The 22,364-nt window shown below is 46.4% G+C and overlaps 1 long non-coding RNA gene across 1 annotated transcript; it reads right to left on the bottom strand.

Moving 5' to 3' along the window:
• Positions 1–600: 600 nt before the first annotated feature.
• On the bottom strand, positions 601–4,504 carry LOC309536691. The gene is made up of 2 exons (XR_014221703.1): positions 4,421–4,504; positions 601–1,101 (listed from the first exon to the last, which is right to left on the bottom strand). It is a non-coding gene; the product is annotated as an uncharacterized lncRNA (long non-coding RNA).
• Between the last annotated feature and the right edge of the window lie 17,860 nt (positions 4,505–22,364).

The following is a 22,364-nucleotide window of genomic DNA, read 5'->3' as shown; positions in this document are numbered from 1 at the left end:
ACATAAATATGAACCATTACTCCCACCACCACCACTACATGTAGCCTTTGTTAGAATTCCTGCTCTGTGATTGCAGTCATGGGATTTTTGCCTATCACATTACGGTATATGTTTTGACTCCACAAAATGGGATGTGATGGAGACAGGGTGTTTGTGTTACTGTGTTCCGTGAAGTGGGACTATTGTCATTTGTTTTTTCTCTTTGCTGTCTGACGCTAGAGAGAGAGGGAGCCATGTTGCAGTGCTCTGTGTGTTTATATGTAAATAAAGTTGATTAGCCAAAATGCTGAGTTGCTGAGGTCTGTCACGCATGAGGCACAAACTCTGCGGATCCCTAAGTGTGCCGATGTCAGTTGGCATCAGTCGCTGTGATGTTTGGGCTGAAGAAAGCTTATGAAGCTCCCGAACGATCAACCAGGAGGGAGGGAACATGCCAGTCGGGCATGTGTCTCTGCCAGGGTCCTACTCGAGTGTAGGCTGAACTCCTGACAGCCTTGTCTCATTCCTGTCTTAGACACACCTGGATTTCCTACTTCCTCAATGATGCATCAGTTGTTGCTGTTGGAACTCCACAACCACAACACAGGGCAAGAATACTGGTGCAGTTTATTTGTGCTTAATAATTAACAATCATCTTCCCGAGGCCCCCCTGAAATGAAGGTTTCAGCGATCAACGGCAAAACTAGCAACCAGCCGGCGAGGTTGCCCATCCCGCTCTCTCTGCGCATTTGCCTGCCCATCTAATGAGCACAGAAGCCTGCCGCTGACCCAGCTCACTGCCGCCTTCTCCGCCTCTCCGTTAATTAGTCTAACTCAGCACAGTGACTCAGCGACACAGCCTAGGGACATGTATAAATAATTACAAGAATAGGCATGAAATTTAAAAATGATAAAAAGAGCCATTATTTTCTGGGAGACAGCCCATGGAGAGAGGGAGAGAGAGGCCTCGTCAGAATCTGCCTGCAGCTGGAGAGAACAGCTGTCCCAGGGATGAAAAGGCTTGGGGTCCAGAAGTGGCTCATCATCCAGCAAGTGATCATCCCTCCCATCCTGGGCTGCAATCCTCAGGACCCTGCAGGTTTCGTATTGTTGCAGAAGGGTCTGCGCAGAAGGGGAAGAAGGGGGATAAAAATAATAATTAGAAAACTGCATGATAATAATAATAATAATTAATAATAATAATGAGTTTCCCCAGCCACTCTGGGTGGCTCCCAATCAAGTGTTAAAAACAATACAGCATTAAATATTAAAAACTTCCCTGAACAGGGCTGCCTTCAGCTGTCTTTTAAAAATAGGATAGCTGCTTATTTCCTTGACATCTGAAGGGAGGGTGTTCCCCAGGGTGGGTGCCACTACCGAGAAGGCCCTCTGCCTGTAACCTCACTTCTCACAGTGAGTGAACCGCCAGAAGGCCCTCGGCGCTGGATCTCAGTGGCTGAATGAAGGGGGTGGAGACGCTCCTTCAGGTATACAGGACTGAGGCCGTTTAGGACTTTAAAGGTCAGCACCAACACTTTGAATTGTGCACTTAGTGCCTTTGATTGTAGGATGTGAGCTTCACAAGTGCCGAAGTCATCTGCAGGCGGGTAGGGGGGATGTATCCCAGACCTACACTGCTTGGCACTGGAGAGAAAACAGAAGGGGAAGGAGGGAGGTCTAATGAGCAATGGAGAAGGCTGACAGTTTCAGGTTCTTTCAGTTTGCCAGCCTTGAGTTCAGTTCTCCCCATGTCCACATCAGTTTATGATTTACTTATTTTTGAAAACCTTGCAAAATATCATCAGTATTTTGCTGCGGATTTCTTCTAAGATACACGTGTTTCCATGCAATTTTGCCAACTACATGCACCTTTGTAAAGCATTCTCCCCTAATGTAATGAGCTTTTGTATGCTGTTGTCTCTAGTATTTGCATTTACATGGCAAACTTTAGCCTAGTATATACATTTTTGCACGCATTACTTGGCTGGAGAACTGTACTGCAGAATCCAGAGAAGTGTGAATTCCCAAATTCCCAAGGATGACCATGTTTCGGTTTGCATATTGTTTCGGAAGGTGCAAATGAGGTAGGTTTGCCTTTAAATGTAAACTGATTTGAATTCCTCCCAGCAGAGACTTTTCCTTCTGACTCACCACCTGATGGATTTAGGGTGGAAGTTGAGATGAACAGGTCCCCCCCCCCCATTTCATTTCTTGATTGCTTTGTGCATTTCCTGCTCTGCCTCTTGCCCCACTTCTCTGGAATTCTCGCTGAACTAGAAGAATCTCTAAAATTAATTCTGGAACAGCAGCATGTGCACTTTCCTGCAGCTTTCAATCCCTTCTGTTCATTTGCACTATCCCCCCCCCCTTCTTTGCATGCCCGATGCACATTGGTAATTTATTCCCACATGGAATTCAGCAAAGCTCAGCACTGTACTCCTATGACTTTTGTGTAGGAAAACTGTGAGTTCACAGTCATGTGTGACAGAAACATATAAATATTTGCCAAAGTTAACAAATGCACACACATAATTTTCTGAGCAAAAGTCCTGTCTCCAGGAGACCTGACTCCCACCAATTTCAGTGGCAACCACTTACAAAATAGTTACTGTAAAAATCTCTACTCTCTTTGTAGATTCTCAGTCATTTAAGTTGCAGCTCAGGACTTGCACAGTTTATCTTTGGCCTGACCATAAAAAAAGCAAATATAGGGGGACAGGCTAGGTTGATGTCTGCTGTTTCCATGAACTTTTCTCGTGAGATTTTTGTGGGTGAGAACCCGGAAACTGAGATGGAGGGTGTGTCAGAAGAACTCTATCATCTATCTATCTATCTATCTATCTATCTATCTATCTATCTATCTATCTATCATCTATCTATCTATCTATCATCTATCTATCTATCTATCTATCTATCTATCTAATCAATGCATTTGTCTTCTGACACACCCTGTAACATTTTAATATGTAACTCTGTATTTTTGTAATGTTTTGTTGAAGTTGATTATTGTTGCTTCAGGTTTTTGTACACCGCTTAGATATATTTTTAATATATTAAGCTATGTCCTGTCTCAGGATGGAACAAGCAGTATAGAAACCAACCAGTCAGTCTTCACTTTGCCATTCACTCCATTGGAAGGATGGAAACACCTGTGGGTGTGTCGGATGCAGAGAGGAGAACTGAGAGTTGTTGTTTTTCTAGGAGCAGAACACTCAGGCTATAACTCCTCTGACAGCCCACCATCCCAGGCCCATCAAGCCATTGCTCCCTCGCGCCTTTCCAAGGGGACTGGACGCCACTTCCCTTAACTCAGTGTGGGGCTCTGTAACCCCCGAGCGAACGGAGCCAGCAAGGCCTCAGGGATGCACAGAGAAGTTCAAACCCGGAGAAAGTCAATATTTAATTTCTGCCAGCCTGTGAAATATCATTGATTCATGCTTGGGGTGGCAGAGGGGTGAGGTGAATTCGGGGAGTGTTTTCTGGCAGGGAAACTTTGCAGAGGCAGGAAAAGATGCGGAGGTTTAATTAGGCCGTGCAGTTGCCTGGGGGTGCGCATGGGGTGGGGGAAGCTAACTTGAATTATGGGCTACTGAGAAACATGTCAGTATAATAAACATTTGTTACTGGCCTTGTACAGCACAAACTGTTCAAACAACAAGCACTGAATACCGTACGATGGAATAATACATTGTACAACTGCTGTGAATACTGAAAAGCAACAATCATTGCATACTGTACTATATATACCAGGACAGCAGGGGCTGGCTAGGGGCCATCTAATTTTGTCACCCTATTTGAAGGTAGCAAAGTTGGGGGGCGGGGCATAATTTTGGTGGTTTGGAGGTATGCGGGAAGGAAAGCCATCACAGCTTACTGACATTCATAATGGTGGCGGATGCACCATTTCCCACCCCTCAAATCCCCCTCAGAAAATCACATTTATCCATCTGAGGGGATGGAGGGGGGGATGGAGTTGTTGAATGGCTAGAGAAGAGTAGCCACCTCCCACTTCAGAGCCAAAGAGGAGTCTAACAGATGGTTTCAGAGTGGTGCTTCGGCCTGTTGGATTGAAGGAGCAACATGGCCGCCTAATGAAGTCATTTCCCCCTACTTCAACAAATGCATTGGGGAAAATCCTGTCAGCAGCCAAATGAGGATTTATCAGATCTGATGCATCACCTTTCCTTAAGCACGTCAAACCGTGACAGAAGAATGTGCCAGCCTCTTGCTACTGCTGGCGGGAGCCTAATTAAGAGAACTGACGGCTGGCTTCTGCATCCCTGATGGGATTGGGCAGAGCCCACCTGGGCCCAGTCATCAGATCCAGGCAGCAGAAGTCATATTTAGCCCTCGTCCTGCCTGCCCGCCCTGGGGGGAGAGGTTCGTTTAGCCGATGATGCAAGGAGAAAGAATAAAACCCAACCAACATGTGGATGTTGACCTTTGCAGTGAAAATGGGACCCCTTTCCTTCCCGAGCAGTTCAGTGTCTCAGCTTCTCCCTCCCTGGCTCTCCTTGACACATTGCCTTCCGGAAAACTCTCCTGTCACAATGAACTCATCACCACCCCCTTCTTGAGTTCGTCTTCTTTTTTAAAAATTGGCTTCCTATCATACTTGGCATCAGCCTCCAGCTTCTTCGTTCTTTTAAGAAGAGAAGCCTCCTGCATTTCTATTGCTGCCTATAGCTCAATTTGCATGTAAACAGAGCGGCGTGGGCGACACTTCCCTGTAGCTCCTACCCACAACGCTCTGGCCAGGCATGGGAGGAAGAAGCCATGAGGGAAATCTCTCCCACCCTTTGAGTGTCCCTTGGGCTCCTCATTGCCATATCTACTCAGCATGGATAATGGGAACTAGCCTGGGCAGAAACTGTCTATCTCTGTGGCCACCCAGCCCAAGCCTGGTTGGCAGACCAAATAAATAGCACAAAGGAAGCTGGCCTGTTAGGGCAGATGGCGCCAGTGCCCCACCATTCCCACTTGCCTGCCTTGGATGGCCAAATGTTCTTGTTTCCACAGTGCAACCAATACTTTAAGAATTTCCCATTTAAAATGATAATAATAATACGTCTGAATTTCATACACAGCATTGTGTCTGGGAAATTTGTTGCATTTTTCATTTGCTTCTAGTCAGGGGTGCCATCTTGGAGGAGGGAGGGGCCAAGGGCCTGCCAAAATTTTCAAGGAGGGGGCCAGCCCCCTCAATATTGTTCAGCGATGTGCACTCAAGCCACGCAATGTGCTCACGTCATGGGAGCAAGTGGAAGAAGCCAGTGTGCCCGCTTCTAGTTCTTTCTGACTTTTTACTCATTTGAGTTAATCCTCTACTAAAAAAAACAACACTGCAAAAAAGTGTGGGAGGCAGCTACCTTAATGCATTCTTTGGTACAATTCAAGATTCCTTTGCTGTGGTGTTTCACCAATATGTGTGCCAGGAGTCCTTATGGTGCCTTGGTAAGGTAGCACGGGGGGGGGGGGATTAAACCCAACTTGATGTGATTGTACCTACAGATTTTTCAAGATTCTATTTGTGTTTGGTTTCCACCAAAATGCAGAAGCAAATGTATGCATCCCAGTGCTTTATTTGTGATGATACTCTCTGGCATGAAGTGCCTTCACTTCTTTAATTTTTTTTGCAGCTCTTGACAGCCATTAAATGCTGGCACCCATGGTACTTGATCAAGATATAAGTACAAGCAGCTTGTGATTTGTTTTTTTAAACCAAAAAAAGCACTGAGTTAAACACACAAAGGATCTTGATGCTCTCATAGTAGGATTGCATCACTGCTGGCTTTCTAGCAACAGTAATGTGGAGGTGCAGGAAAGATGCAAATGAACAAGGGAGGTGGCAGCTCTGCAGCAAACGGTCCATGCTCTAATTTTAGAATTAATCTTAGACATCCTAGTTAAACCAGAATTCAAGAGGAGCAAAGCACAGGGCAGAGCGAACCAGGGGAGCAATAAAAGAAGAGAAAAGGAGATGTCCTCCCATCTCTAAATGCAGGAATTTTACTGCATCCCCATAAAACAAGAGCCTTTAATATAACAATTGCCTTTAATTCACCTTAAGCTATTCACAGTAGCAAGGAACTGATAACTGGGAGGCATTTAAAAGGCAGTTGGCAATGCAAGGGTTGGGAGAGTCCCTGGAGACTGGAGTTGCTCCAACAAACTCTAACGTGTTGGTTAGATTCCCCCAGCTGGGTGTCCTGTGGCTGGTCTGCCTGGGGTTGATGGGAGATGTAGTCCAAAACATCTGGGGGGGGGCCGCCAGGTTGGAGGAAGCTAACCAGACTTGACCCTCACATCCCAAAGCAGGGTGTGTTGACAGCCAGAGCCTCATTCCTTTAGTGATGATGCAATGAATTTAAAGAGGCAGCGTTCTGTCTTGTGACCATGCACTGCTGCTGTTGAAAGCGCACCAGACAGAGTCCTGTTCCCTTCTCCAGCGGTGAGAAGAATAATAGCCTCGTTCCATTGTAGGCGGGCTGCTGTTGTTTGGGTTGTTTGGATCAGGCCCACAGAGATGTTGTCTTGGTGGCAGCGCTAGGAATTGCAGCTCACATTTATTAACGCTTTATTAATATTTCAGGAATAGGTCGGGAGTCTGAGCCACTTTCTCTAATAACTTTTTATAATGCATAATATAAAATGCATTGGCCATAAATCACCAGGCGGTCACACCTTGGCAGGCTGCTATAGTGTGTCTAATCAGCTATTGACAAGGTTTTAACAATTTATGGCGAGGGTGTGTGGGCTTAAAAAGGGATTATTCAGGTTATTACGAGTGCCACATTTCAAGCTTGGCCAGAAGCACTCTGCTTGCCTGGCCAGTTTTGACTTGGGACTTCTGGGGGGTTCAAGTATGAACCCTGGACCAAGCGTCCAGATCATAATCTTGTTCCACCCACTCTGGAACCAAAACTTCTGAACATTCTCCCAGGGGGGGAAACAATGAATGGCAATCCTTACACCCGCATAGTTCACACAAACTTTACACACTTCTCTTATGGCCTGTGCAATAACATCTTACATTTCTGCATCTTGAGGGCATTTGAGGTTGTTCTTGAGGGCACAAGAGCAGGGCCAGTTAAAAGGTGGCAACCCTAGAAGCAGAATGCAGACATTCCTGTGGTGGGACTGGAGCAGGAAGACTCCATTTTGGAAAAGCCACTCCGTTGCTCCATACTGTAACACTTGGCATTGGACTGTTCTGAGCACATTACCTTATTATCCTGCCATGATCTTTACATCAGCCCTGCAAGTTGGGTGGGCATTACACCCATGCTACAGACAGGAAACTGAGGCTAAGAGAGAGTGGCCCTCCAGACCTCTCTATGCAGTTCCAGCCCCTGCATCCTCCCTGCAGTGCACACTCTTTGAGTGACTGAAACAACTGCTTGCCTTGCCGAAGGACAGAGAGGGGTGGCAACAAGCCTGCAGCACAAAGGTAAGATGCACATTTGTTGCTCTACCCATTTTGGCCTCTGGACTCTGCCCACTACTGGCATGTGGCCCCCAGAAGGTGGTCTAGAAGTGAATGTGGCTCTCAGGCTGGAAAACTTCCCCACCCCTGATCTAGAGCATGGGTAGGCAAATTAAGGCTCGGGGGCTGGATCTGGCCCAATCGCCTTCTATATTCGGCCCATGGACGGTCCAGGAATCAGCATGTTTTTACATGAGTAGAATGTGTCCTTTTATTTAATATGCATCTCTGGGTTATTTGTGGGGCATAGGAATTTGTTCATCCCCCCCCTCAAAATATAGTCTGCCCCCCCCACAAGGGACAGTGGACCGGCCCCCTGCTGAAAAAGTTTGCTGACCTCTGAGCTAGAGCATCTGTGACACTGAGTTTCAATGGAGGGGGGGTGCCCCAGTTTTTATCATTCATAGTTGCACTCCTATGCATGTTTACACAAAAGTAGCTGTGATTCCTGCATTGCAGGGGGTTGGGCTGGATGACCCTTTGGGTCCCTTCCAACTCTATTCTATTTTTCTATTACAGTGGTACCTCAGGTTACAGCCGCTTCAGGTTACAGACTCCGCTGACCCAGAAATAGTACCTCGGGTCAAGAACTTTGCTTCAGGGTGAGAACAGAAATCGGGAGGCCCCATTAGCTAAAGTGGTACCTCAGGTTAAGAACAGTTTCAGGTTACGAACGGACCTCCAGAACGAATTAAGTTCTTAACCCGAGGTACCACTGTATTCTATGTCCTATCAAGTTCAGCAGGACCTGTGTGTACAAGAGTGCCGTTTCAGTCTGTTTCTCATCCGCTATGCCTACAGCAGCATTCTGCAGCCGTGCAACTGTTTTAGCTCTTTAATTCACAGAAACACACACAAAAATTAATCAGGCGCAATTTCCTCTCCTAGATCGGAACATGAAATAAACTGGAGAGAAATCCGGGCGGCAATTTGACAGCACGGCGGTTCTGCGCACGAGGTCCATGCTGAAAACTCAATCAGGTTTTGTCATTTGAACATATTGTCTCCCTATTTGGTTCATTTCCATGCTGAGGGGGCCTGGTTTGGAGTTGATTGGAAATAATACATCCCTCTGGGCTCCGCATGTCACCCAGAAATTGCTGTGGAAAGATTCGAGTTGGTGTGTGTGGTCTGATAGCGCCTCCTCAAAGAGGGAGGGAGAGACGGGAAGGGGGAAGGCAAGCGGGGAGCAAGAAGGTGGATCTGATCCCTCTACATGGCAGTCACACAGCACCACTCTAAGCAGATTTTCTCAGGAGTAGGGATGGATGAAAGCATCTGCTTCAGATTCTCTCTGTTTCTCATTTTCCCCCAATCTTAAGCACAGTTCACCACATTGCACTGTCAGTTTATATTACAAAAAAGTGAGAAGTCCTCAAGAAAAAAAACACCAGCCTTTTAGTACCCAATATTCTTTTACCCAATATATATACAAATTACGAACACCTTTCTCTTGAGAAGAGATGCGGCTCAGTGGTGGAGCATATTCTTTGAATGCAGAAGGTCTGAGTTCAATTCCTGGTGCTGCCAGACAGGGCTGGGAAAGATTCCCTGCTTGAAATCCAGGAAAGCTGCTGCCAGTCTGTGTGGACGATACTGAGTTAGATAGACAAATGCAGCTTCCCGTGTTCCTTTTTGTGTGTGTTCTTGTCACTGATATATACATATTTATGCACACTTTTCCCTCATCCATGCATTTTTCTTCACCTTTCTTTGGCTGAAGAACTGTGTAACGAAGTTCAGGGGAGCACAGTTTCCAACGGAGAGTGGTATTCTGGCCTGTGTCATTTCAGGAAGTGCATAGTGAGGCAGAATTTGTCAAAACTGAATTTATCCTCTATCTTATTCAGGGTGAGTGGGGTCCTCTGAGCTCAAGGGGGCTCACCCCCAAGGAGCTGCATGTAAGATTTCAACCTTCAAGCCACTTATGGCCACTTCACATGTGATGCTCTTGCATGTGTGCTTAAAGACTGCCAACTGTAAATGCAACATGCTTTCGAGCGTATGTTTGCTTCAGGTACAATTCGTGGGAGAAAAGCCTGCCTTTGATACCATGTAAGGCCTGATGCGGCCGAGACCTCCTAACTGAGTCATCAGTTTTCCCTAGAAAGTAAGAAGCCAGCTATATTACTGGCCTCCAGATTCCCAGGGTTTGTGAGGGCCATTCTCTCGCTCCAGCGGGCTTGCCTCTATAAAACAAGAGAGACCATTCTAAAGCCTCAACCATTAAAAAAACAAGGGCCCCTCTCCTTATCTTAGCCTTGGATTATATAAAAACATCAATATTCTTGTGCGTTAATAAAACAGGATGGAATAAAAATCAAGTTTAAATTATTAATTAATTAATTCCCCTTCTCCGTCAACGTCTCTCTTAACTTAATATTAAAGCAGGCAGGCAGACCTGCAGAGCACTGAAAAGTGTGTGTGTGTGTGTGTGTGTGTGTGAGAGAGAGAGAGAGAGAGAGAGAGAGAGAGAGATTCTCCACTCGCATATTTTTAATCCTTTCTCTCTCTCTCTCACTGCCTGTGTGAAGATCTTGGGGTTCCTTGGTTACTATCTAACTCAGGAACTCACAACCTGTCAATAGGCTCTGGCTGAGCGGGTGCTTCAAAGAACTCATTGGCTCTTCGCATTTTTCATGGCCCACCGAGTCCAGTATCCTGTTCTCACAGTAGCTGCCCAGATGTTCCTCTGGGAAGCCTGCGAGGAGGACCTGAGTGCAATAGCACTGATCCCCACCCAACTTGTGATTCCCAGTTACAGTGGTACCTTGGGATGCGAATGGGATCCGTTCTGGAACCCCGTTCGCATCCTGAATGGAATGTAAGACGCGACGGTGCATCTGTGCGTGCGCGGGTCACATTTTGCCGCTTCCACACATGCACGCGACGTCATTTTGAGCGTCTGTGTGAGCGGCAAAACCTGGAAGTAATGCGCTCTGTTACTTCCGGGTTGCCGCAGAGCACAATCTGAAAGCGCTCAACCTGAAGCACATTCAACCCGAGGTATGACTGTACTTGTATTCAGAGGCAAATATTTCCTCCAACCGTGATGGTAGAACACAGCTGTCAAGGTTTGCAGGCACTGACAGCAGCCTCTTCCATGAGTCCGGACACTCCTCTTTGAAAGCCATCCAAGTTGGTGGCCATTGGCTACATCTTGCAAGAACCAGTTCCATAGTTTAACTGTGCAGTGCGTGAAGAAGTTCTTGGATTTTCCAACTTCAGCTTCTTTTTTTATTTGTTGATACTTATTCAGATATACAGAAACACATAGCCATTGAAAACTATATTTTTATATAAAATACAGAGATAAAGCAGCTGCTTAATCTAAAAAAAGGGCAATGCCACAAGGAAGAAAATACAAGAAAAGGAGAAATCTTAAAAAAGAGAAAGCAAGAGAAAAGGGGGAGGGGAATGAAAGAAAGATCAGTTTCATTGGATGTCCATGAGTTCTAGTATTTTGAAAGAGGGAGAACAATTTTATCCACACAAATCCAAAATTATGGTGTTTTCAAAAAAAAGAAGGAAACACAAATGGAGAATTAACGGTCAACCTATTGACCAGGTAGCAACTTTCAAATACCTGGGCCTGGGAATAACTTTTCAGGAAAGGGTCTCGTGGCATCAACAGATGAAAAACGCCATTGCCAATGCAGGAAGGGCCAATAAAGCCCTTACAAGATTTTTCCACGGGAAAGGGGGCCTCTCAGGTTTTTGCTGCAAAAATACTCCCACAACTTACTTATGGATCCCAGGTTTGCAGTTTTAAAAATTTTGCGCCTATGGAGGCATTTCAAACAAAATTCTATTGGTGTTTACTGGGGATCCCCCCCCCTGTGTATCTAATATAGCTGTCCGCTTAGAAGTTGGACAACCACCCGTTAACGCGCGGTTGTGGATTCTAAAGATACACTACTGGTTAAAACTTATTTTTCCCCCGGTCGGTTTGGCTCCTTTAATGCTCTTAGACACCTTTCACTCCACCTGGAAAGCTTCCCTGTTTGAAAAGATAAGAAGCTTGGGATTCTCTCCGCAGATCTTGATAGCGGCAGGATATGAGAGAGCCAGAAGTCAAGTGCTCCAACGCATTAGGGACATAGAGCTGCAATGTCACATGGGCAAAATGGATAAATATGCCACAATTAGAGACTTTGGGAGAGGGTTCTCACCCACAAATTATCTGGCTGATTTACAAATATCTAAGTACAGACACTCCTTTACCCTGGCCAAATTTAACGTTTTGCCTCTGCCCTGTTGCTAGGCAGATATGAGGGCAAACCATATGCGTCACGTTTTTGCCCATGTGGCTCATCGGAAGTGGAAACAAGTCTGCACGTATTGCTGCACTGTAGATACTACGAGGATCTACGCCTGACCTTTATTGCCCCAGTTCTACAAAAGCGTAAAAATGAACCAGAACTCCAACGTCTGAGAGCCTTGATAGAAGATAAGGTTCCTGAAATTATGACCAATGTGGCCAAATTTTGTGTAGCCGCTATTAGGCGCAGGAAACAAGAGCTTTCCAATGTCAATATGCAGGCGAAGGCAAATACTTAATTTTATGTATGTTGTCTAATTTTAAATTGCTGTTATGGCCTAATTTGTATTGAAATTGTTCTTTGTTTTTTTCGGTGTTATGCTTCGTTGACTAGCTGTACGAGTTAATCTGGTCTGTGACCGTTTAATAAAATTTGATTTGATTTATCCACACCATGCAGAATTTTATAAAATTCACTTCTCTTTCAACTAAAAAGTCCTCATGAGGAAGTCACTCCTTCCCCATGATAATTCTGACCACCCCTTTTCTGCCCCTTTTCCAATTCTACAATATCCTTTTCAGGGATTCTTACAAAATTCACACTGGTCACTAGTCCATGAAGGGACGTCAAAATGGTGTTCCTCTGATTGTCCTTGTTAAAGGCTAAATACGAGTTGCTGGACAGTCATCTTGGTCACCTGGGATGTGTCACATCCCAGTCACAGGCCAGACTATCCAGGCCAGGCTCCCACAAAATGCTCCTTGCCTATCCTGGGTGAGCACTGGCTTGGAGCTAACATATTAAAATTTTCTTTGTTGCAAACACTAGCATCTGACAGCTGCCCGGGCATTCAATTTCAAAGTGAGGGGGTTCATCTCTTCTGTGGCTTCTCTTGCTGCCACCATCCTTGGCATATCCAGCTAAGCACTGGCACTTTTGGGGGGCATCATCAGCCTCGGCCTATTGGCCAGGTATGAGGCACACCTGGTCCACTGCCTTCCAGAAATTGCCTGCCTCAAACTTATCTCTCAAAGCTCAATTGCAGAGATGGAGAGAGAAGAAAACGATAAGGCTCCCCCTCCCCCCACATTTCTCCATCCTCCCACCTTAATGCAAATCAGTAATCCGCTGCTGCCCCCTACTGGCTCATGGGGGCAAATGCAGCCGCTTGCACAGGGAGAAGACCCTCAGCTCAGACGACTGATTCAATGGGCTTCCGTCATTCTTACAGCTGCAGGTTCATTTCAGAGCAACCTAGAGCAGGCTGCGTCAACATGCAGAGGCTTTCCCCTGCTTGGTCATTTCCACCACTAGCCTCCAGATAAAAATTACCCCCCCCCCAAAAAAAAAAAACCCCAGTCATTTGCCCATGGGGTTCAACATGTCCTTCTCTCACCTCACTGCCACTATGAGGGTGAAAACGTCATAAAGTGGGTGATCTTGAGCTGGAAAGCGAGAGGGAGGGAAAGATTTGAAGAGACTGTCTGTCTATGTGGGTGCGTGCCTCTGTCTGCCATTCAGATTTGCAACCCATTCAGGTTGCTTAGTATTTAGAAAAAGAAAAAAGTAACAACTCAGAAAAGAGGATCACGGGTCTACATTTGAGCTGTCATAGTCCAGCTGAAATCTTTGGGGACCAGCAAAGGGCAGACTAGGTGAATGTACCAGCCCTGCCCAGGCTCCATGGTTCTCAATTTGCTCTCTGTTTGCTGTGAATGCAGTTGGGCTTTGGCTAAATGGCTGCTAAGGGGCCAAGATGCCTGGTTAATGGTCAGCAAATGCCTCTTTTTGGGTACTGAGTGTTTAAAATGGTGGTTTCCTGATGCAGAGATAATCTCTGGAATGCCAATGCCACCAGCTCTCTCCACTTAACAAGGGTCTTGTTGGCAAGGATTGAGTGTGCTTTTGTTTTTGGCTGTGTAAAATTCCCCTGCTAAAGTTTTATGTTCTCGAAAACAGGGACTCAGTCCTTGGGGAGGGATGTCAGAATGCCATGAATTTTGTCCTTTATTTGTCACATGCAGTGCTGTTTCCATTCCGCTGCAGTTCGGGGCGGGGGGGACTATGTAATTTTTGCTATGGTGAAATTTTACATAACTAATAGTTGTGCTGTTTCACACCATTTGTTTCAATGCAAAGGAACCAGTATGCAAATTGGAGGAGGAGACATCAATTATGTATTGTTACATATCATTTGCAGACTGAAAACAACAGCAATGAATATTAATCATGTTTGCTGGATTGCGATCCATTTTGGACATGGAATGAATCGGCAAACTCTGGCAATTTCTGCTCCCATTTCTGTTTTCACTGTAATGCTCCAACATCTCCTTGCCCTTGTGTGAGTTTCTTTGTCCCAGCAATTGTAGGTATCTACCTGAAACCTGCACCACACCTAGGAGAGGGCCTAATCCAGCACCCCCCCCCCCGGTGTTACTACTTGAGCTTTAACCTGGGATGAGGTCAAGGGCCATATTCCCTTCTGAGCAACCTTCCAGGGGCCACATGCCAGAGGTGGGCACTGCCAGAGGCAAATGTCGCCCATAAGCTAGTTTCCTCACACACTTGTATGCCCCTGTCTCTCCTTCATCCAGGCATGCAAGAGGCATCTTCAGAGGTCTAGGATACATTCCAGCCAAGCAGAAATGCTCCAGGAGACTGCAAAATAGGGTCTGTGAGGGGAATGGCCTGGAGACAGTCCCAAGGGCCACATAGAGTGGCTTGGAGGGCCACATCTGGCCCACAGGCCTGAGGTTTCTCTCTGTCTCTCTCTCTCTCCCCCCCCCCCCAGTTTTAACCAGAGAGGCCTCTCTTTTCTTTCTCTCCCTATTAGTTTTCCTCTCCACTTCTCTGGGTATCCAAAATGTATGCACTTGAATAAATCATCTAGCGGTAAATATTGCTAGTATTTTGTATGTTGTTCCTTAGGGGGTTGGGTGGGTAGGCTTGGCTGCGGTGTTATTTTATATTATTAATGCTGGTAAATTGCAGCATACTGCTCAGAAATAATATTTTAAACTTTATATATAATTCATAGGTCTTTTGCAGTATTTTGGAAAATTTCTCAATTAATAATAGAGCGATGGGGGATTCAACTTTCTGCATGCAAACCTGGTTCGGAGATTGCCATCATCACCCAGGCCCTCCTGGATTTGAGTCTTGGATCGAGGGAAAGCTCTTCTCTGGACACCAGCCTGCTGTGAACCACTAGCTGTCCTGCATAACTTGGGGGTCATGTTGGATTCCCAGCTCCCATCATCCATGACCGCTGGCTGGGATTGGTGGGAGTGGGTGTGTAAGAACATGGGTGGGGGACTCAGGCTTCCCTTCCCTGGTTTTACTACACTGGAAGGAAGTGGCAAACTTAGCAAACTGGGGCTGGGAGACAGCAGGCGAGCTGGAGTTGCTGGTTGCTGGGTCTTCCCAGTGCAACCATGTTGCTTCCTGAGGTGGGTGTGGCAAGAGGCAAAAAGTAGGTGGAGCAATGGAAATAATAATAATAATAATAATAATAATAATAATAATAATAATTATTATTATTATTATTATTATTATTATTATTATTATTATTACCTTACCCATCTGGCTGGGTTTCCCCAGCCACTCTGGGCGGCTTCCAACAAAATATTAAAATACAGTGGTCTGTTAAACATTAAAAGCTTCCCTAAACAGGGCTGCCTTCAGATGTCTTCTGAAAGTTTGGTAGTTATTTTTCTCTTTGACATCTGGTGGGAAGGCGTTCCACAGGGCGGGTGCCACTACCGAGAAGGCCCTCTGCCTGGTTCCCTGTAACTTGGCTATGCGCAGTGAGGGAACTGCCAGAAGGCCCTCAGAGCTGGACCTTTGTCTAGATAAACAGGGCTGGAGGACCACGTTCAGCCCCTGAGCTGGGTTAGGGGTTACAGCCTGAGGTTCCCCACCCCTGATGTACTTAGGGCTGGTTCACAGGTACACAAGTACATCAACTGATTTCTCTCTGCTTATGGAGAGTCAGCTGAGAGTGTGAAGCTTTTGTGTGCTGTGATGCCACAAGGTCTCTTCCCACTTCCAGACCTTTTCATACTTTGGGCCTGGGCTGAAGTGTTTGGTTGTTGTTTGCCACCTTCCAACACGGGGTGGTTGAGGGCATGCGAAAGGGAGTTTCGAAACAGTTCCAGTCTGCATCGTCCGCGGAAATGGTCCCTGCCACCCACGCACGGCATCCGTGTACAATTTACATTTTGTCCCAGACTTTGCCGCATTAGCGCTGTGACTCGGCATGGCATCCTCACAGCCCCGCTGGGGGACGTTAGCGTTTAATCTTCATCTTTTCTTCGTTATATGGATGCCTCCTTCAGATCAGCTTCCAGGAATTTCCCCTCTCTGCTGCCTCTCTTCTTGCATACGGGAATTGGCCTTTGAAAAAGCAGCAACAACTCAAACATTTCGCGCACGAGAAGAGAGAGGGTGTGTGTGTGCGTGTGTGCGCATGAGTCAGTCAGCCTGTGTGAGGAGGGGAGGGACATGGGCTCCCTGGGCAGGAGGAACGAGGGGCAGTGTTGGCAGGTTCTGAAGGCTGGGCATGTCAGGGTGAGCATCTTGGCACACGAGTATCGGCTTGCAAGTGTGCCAGTTTGGCTACAAAAAGCTCCAGGAGCCAAACGTCAGCAACACTGGGCCTTCTGCTTCTTAATGTCCTTGGCCAGACTGTGGCCTTTTGCTGGGGAGTTGTGGATCTTGGCTGCAGATGGGAGCCTGTCTCGTGAGTCTGGCTCCCCCCCCTCTCTTCACACAGGGAGAGCAAGCCAGGCACAGCCTGGAGCCAGTCTCCTCCACAAAGCAGCACTAGCAGTAGCAGGTCCTAGCTATTTTGGGCCCATTACTAGCTTTTTGTTCCTAATAAAACTTTCCCGCTCCAGTTCCCCATTCCTCTTTTACTCGCAATCCGTGCTTGGGTGTCTCATGCTGAAGAGCAGCCTCTGCCTGTTTCTCAAATGTCCGGCCTCCTTTCCTAGCCCTTTCGTCCCTTCCCCACACTTCTTCCTCCCCAAGCGTTTTACCTGACCTGGGTTACAGCTTTCTAGGAGGGCGGTGTGTGTGTGTGTGTGTGTGTGTGTGTGTGGTTTGAATAGCTTGGCTGTCAAAGCAAAACACAACCCTTCCTTCTTTCTGCTATTTTGGAGCCTGAGAGTACAAAAGTGACCCTTGCCTACTCCCCAAGCTGCCTGTCTCCCAGCTGTCCCTATTTAGACAGCCGTGTGGATGTTGCTTCCTGAATGTTGTTTTCAATAGCACAGGAAAGCTGCTCTGTACATGTTCAGAGGTACTCTTCTATCACTCATGGTTGAACCTCTGGCACTGGAAAAAAAGAACTTCCATGGCTTCCTGTTCTGCTGTCATGTGGTCTGAACCAAGAAGCTTCTAGGTAATTTCCAGCATTTCTGCTAATTCTAAACAAAGTGGGAGGGAATCCCCTCCACTGATGCACCCAGAGAATGAGGTGGAGTAGTCGTATATCGTCTTCTCTGTCTGGCCTCAGATTCCTCCAGAATGTCTTTCACAGGCTGAACAGGAAAAGATCTGGCAGCGAATGGGGTCATGAAAGAGAGAAGAGAAGGAAGAGAGAAAGGAGCAGCACTGAGGTTTTCATAAGGCACCTGTTAGTAAATACCCCTTTTAAGGCTTTGAAGTGATGCCACAAGTGGTCTGGGGATGGAGCTGGTGAAGGCTGAGAAGGATCCAGTAACTGAGTTCAGTGCTACTGTACTGATCTACAATAAGAACACAAGAACAGCATCCTGTTCTCGCAGCAGCCTCTGGGAAGCCCGCCCTGAGCACAGCAACGCTCTTGCCACTTGTGAATCCCAGCAACTGGTCCCTTGGACCTTCTTTCGAAAGCCCAACACCTCTCTTACCTGGCTTTGGGAAGGCCATGCAAGGAGTGTGTGTGTATCAAATTCTGGCCTTGCACAGGGCGCCATATTACCAAGGTCTGTCCCTGCCAGCCATTTCAGCTAGTAGCCCTTGTCCTCCTTTAGTTTGTGTGATCCCGTTTTAAATCTGCTCTGCCCTGGCCCAGCTAGAAATGCTTCACGGTCAACAAAAGCCCTGTTTAGGCCTTGCCTGCCTGGCTTTCCATCTCCTTCCAAACGGCCTTCTGCTCTGCGACTATCTTGGGTCCTACTCAGGCTGTCAGCACTGACCCTGTCCATTGGGCCTTTGGAAACCACAATTAGCCTTTTAGTCAATGGTCCCTAGGGCTCCATTGCTACATCAACCATTGATCTTGGCTCTGTTTTGGCTTGTCTGATGCTGACAATATGGAATACTGGCAAAACTTTACAATATTCCAGAGAAACATTTCATTCACCGCTGAGCTTGGCGATCCAGCGAAACATGATCGGGATTTCAGGAAAACTTGTGATCTCCTTCCATGGCTGCTTGAGGCAAGCCTCATTTTGCTTCCAGATGCAAATCGTGTGCAGCAATCAAATTCTCCTCCAAGCTTGAACATTTTTGCAACATGGCCCCTTCTGCAAGTGGGCCTGGTGGCACTTCCTATGTGTTCCCATGTGCGGCTCCTCTCTAATGACCTAATAATAATTCTCCCGAGTGAGTGGCTTTTTTGGGGGGGGGCTCTGCAGTTGGCATGTAGCACTGAAGCAGCAACTGCTCCAGCCAACAGATGAGCTTTGGAGCCCCTCAGGGACCTGGCAAGCACCCAGGCAGGCAGCCGAGCAAGCAAGGAAGCAAGTGTGTGGGAGGATAAGATGGGACCTGGCAAATGAAATGGCACCTTGTGTTGGTGGAAGATCACAGCCCCCTCTTGCACTGAGTGGGTTCTCTCTGAGAACAGGAACTTGGCCTCCATCTCGGGACATATTGCAGAGGGTGGCTGGAAGTGTTTGTGTGTGCATGTGTGTGTGTGTAGGTGTTTGGTTGGCATGGAAGCTGCATTTGGAACCGCACCGTGGGTAAGGAACTGGCACTCGTTTTATTTGCTGGTTCGTGACTTGTATGCTCAGAAAGCCATGGCAGTGTGGAGAAAGATGTTGCAGTGGGAAGATGAGGGGCCACTGAAACCCTTTTGTCTCCAGTGTCCTCAGTTTTCAAGACTCGCAATGAGGATATCACCTGCCAGTTGGAATCAAAACCAGCCTATTCAGAACTGTTTGATTAAGAGGGCATTTGCCCCCAAACAGGTAATCTGTCTTTTTCAAACTAATGAACTGCAATTTAGTAATATTTTTTTGCCCTGCTGTACTTGTTGTTGTTTAGTCGTTTAGTCGTGTCCGACTCTTCGTGACCCCATGGACCAGAGCACGCCAGGCACTTCTGTCCTCCACTGCCTCCCGCAGTTTGATCAAACTCATGCTAGTAGCTTCAAGAACACCATCCAACCATCTCATTCTCTGTCGTCCCCTTCTCCTTGTGCCCTCCATCTTTCCCAACATCAGGGTCTTTTCCAGGGAGTCCTCTCTTCTCATGAGGTGGCCAAAGTATTGGAGCCTCAGCTTCACGATCTGTCCTTCCAGTGAGCACTCAGGGCTGATTTCCTTCAGAATGGAGAGGTTTGATCTTCTTGCAGTCCATGGGACTCTCAAGAGTCTCCTCCAGCACCATAATTCAAAAGCATCAATTCTTCGGCGATCAGCCTTCTTTATGGTCCAGCTCTCACTTCCATACATCACTACTGGGAAAACCATGGCTTTTACTATACGGACCTTTGTTGGCAAGGTGATGTCTGTGCTTTTAAAGATGTTGTCTAGGCTTGCCATCGCCTTTCTCCCAAGGAGCAGGCGTCTTTTAATTTCGTGACTGCTGTCACCATCTGCACTGATCATGGAGCCCAAGAAAGTAAAATCTCTCACTGCCTCCATTTCTTCCCCATCTATTTGCCAGGAGGTGATGGGCCCAGTGGCCATGATCTTCGTTTTTTTGATGTTGAGCTTCAGACCATATTTTGCGCTCTCCTCTTTCACCCTCATTAAAAGGTTCTTTAATTCCTCTTCACTTTCTGCCATCAAGGTTGTGTCATCTGCATATCTGAGGTTGTTGATATTTCTTCCGGCAATCTTAATTCCGGCTTGGGATTCATCCAGCCCAGCCTTTCGCATGATGAATTCCGCATATAAGTTAAATAAGCAGGGAGACAATATACAGCCTTGCCGTACTCCTTTCCCAATTTGGAACCAATCAGTTGTTCCATATCCAGTTCTAACTGTAGCTTCTTGTCCCACATAGAGATTTCGCAGGAGACAGATGAGGTGATCAGGCACTCCCATTTCTTTAAGAACTTGCCATAGTTTGCTGTGGTCAACACAGTCAAAGGCTTTTGCATAGTCAATGAAGCAGAAGTAGATGTCTTTCTGGAACTCTCTAGCTTTCTCCATAATCCAGCGCATGTTTGCAATTTGGTCTCTGGTTCCTCTGCCTCTTCTAAATCCAGCTTGCACTTCTGGGAGTTCTCGGTCCACATACTGCTTGAGCCTTCCTTGTAGAATTTTAAGCATAACCTTGCTAGCATGTGAAATGAGTGAAATTGTGCGGTAGTTGGAGCATTCTTTGGCACTGCCTTTCTTTGGGATTGGGATGTAGACTGATCTTCTCCAATCCTCTGGCCACTGCTGAGTTTTCCAAACTTGCTGGCATATTGAGTGTAGCACCTTAACAGAATCATCTTTTAAAATTTTAAACAGTTCAGCTGGAATACCATCACTTCCACTGGCCTTGTTATTTGCAGTGCTTTCTAAGGCCCATTTGACTTCACTCTCCAGGATGTCTGGCTCAAGGTCAGCAACCACACTACCTGGGGTGTACGAGACATCCATATCTTTCTGGTATAATTCCTCTGTGTATTCTTGCCACCTCTTCTTGATGTCTTCTGCTTCAGTTAGATCTTTACCACTTTTGTCCTTTATTATGGTAATCTTTGTACGAAATGTTCCTTTCATATTTCTGATTTTCTTGAACAGATCTCTGGTTCTTCCCATTCTGTTGCTTTCCTCTATTTCTTTGCATTGCTCGTTTAAGAAGGCCTTCTTGTCTCTCCTTGCTGTTCTTTGGAAATCTGCATTCAATTTCCTGTATCTTTCACTATCTCCCTCGCATTTTGCTTGCCTTCTCTCCTCCGCTATTTGTAAGGCCTCGTTGGACAGCCACTTTGCTTTCTTGCATTTCTTTTTCATTGGGATGGTTTTAGTTGCTGCCTCCTGTATAATGTTGCGAGCCTCCATCCATAGTTCTTCAGGCACTCTGTCCAGCAAATCTAAATCCTTGAACCTGTTCCTCACTTCCACTGTGTATTCATAAGGGATTTGGTTTAGATTGTATCTTACCTGTCCAGTGGTTTTTCCTACTTTCTTCAGTTTAAGCTTGAATTTTGCTATAAGGAGCTGATGATCTGAGCCACAGTCAGCTCCAGGTCTTGTTTTTGCTGACTGTATAGAGCTTCTCCATCTTTGGCTGCAGAGAATATAATCAATCTGATTTCGATGTTGCCCATCTGGGGATGTCCATGTGTAGAGTCGTCTCTTGTGTTGTTGGAAAAGCGTGTTTGTGATGACCAGCTTGTTCTCTTGACAGAACTCTATTAGCCTTTGCCCTGCTTCGTTTTGATCTCCAAGGCCAAACTTGCCAGTTGTTCCTTTTATCTCTTGATTCCCTACTTTAGCATTCCAATCCCCTATAATGAGCAGAACATCCTTCTTTGGTGTCACTTCGATAAGGTTTTGTAAGTCTTCATAGAACTGGTCAATTTCTTCATAGAACTGGCCCTGCTGTACTAAGGTTGCCTAAAGAAGGCTTAAAGGTTGCATAAAGAAGGTTGATCGCCGAAGAATTTATGCTTTTGAATTATGGTGCTGGAGGAGACTCTTGAGAGTCCCATGGACTGCAAGAAGATCAAACCTCTCCATTCTTAAGAAAATCAGCCCTGAGTGCTCACTGGAAGGACAGATCATGAAGCTGAGGCTCCAATACTTTGGCCACCTCATGAGAAGAGAAGACTCCTTGGAAAAGACCCTGATGTTGGGAAAGATGGAGGGCACAAGGAGAAGGGGACAACAGAGGACGAGATGGTTGGACGGTGTTCTCGAATCTACAAACATGAGTCTGACCAAACTGCAGGAAGAAGTGGAAGACAGGAGTGCCTGGCGTGCTCTGGTCCATGGGGTCACAAAGAGTCGGACACGACTAAACGACTAAACAACAACACTAAGGTTGCCATATTTCAAATAAGTTGAAATATTTCAAAAAAAGTTGCCCAAAGTTGTTGAGATTTGGGGCCAAAATTGCGCGCGCTCTCTTTTGAATTATTTTTAAGGGAAATTGGCAAAAACAACACTGTCAACATGGGTTGCCATGGATTTTGCCGATTTCTACCCAAACACTGCTTCCAACCACAGTATTCCAGATATGTCTGGGAAATTCTGGGTGTATGGCAACCCTATAATGTCATGGTGAATGAATGTATGGTTGCATAGAGTTCTCCTTCTCCTTGTAAGCCTCACAACCTAGATGCTCCCCCCCCCACTCCACTCTTGAGCCTCTGGTAGGAGATCTGGTGGAGAATGACAGGGAGGCTCCTCTCCAGGTCTGCAAGGGCTCAGGCTTCAGAGAGGCCTTCGGTGCCCATTGTGCCTTCAGAGACAATAACA

This window comes from Podarcis vaucheri, assembly GCF_965113315.1.
Source record: "Podarcis vaucheri genome assembly, chromosome: 7".
In the NCBI taxonomy this organism is placed as follows: domain Eukaryota; kingdom Metazoa; phylum Chordata; class Lepidosauria; order Squamata; family Lacertidae; genus Podarcis; species Podarcis vaucheri.
Note: the sequence above shows the minus strand (reverse complement) of the source record. Positions and strands in the feature narration are given on the sequence as shown.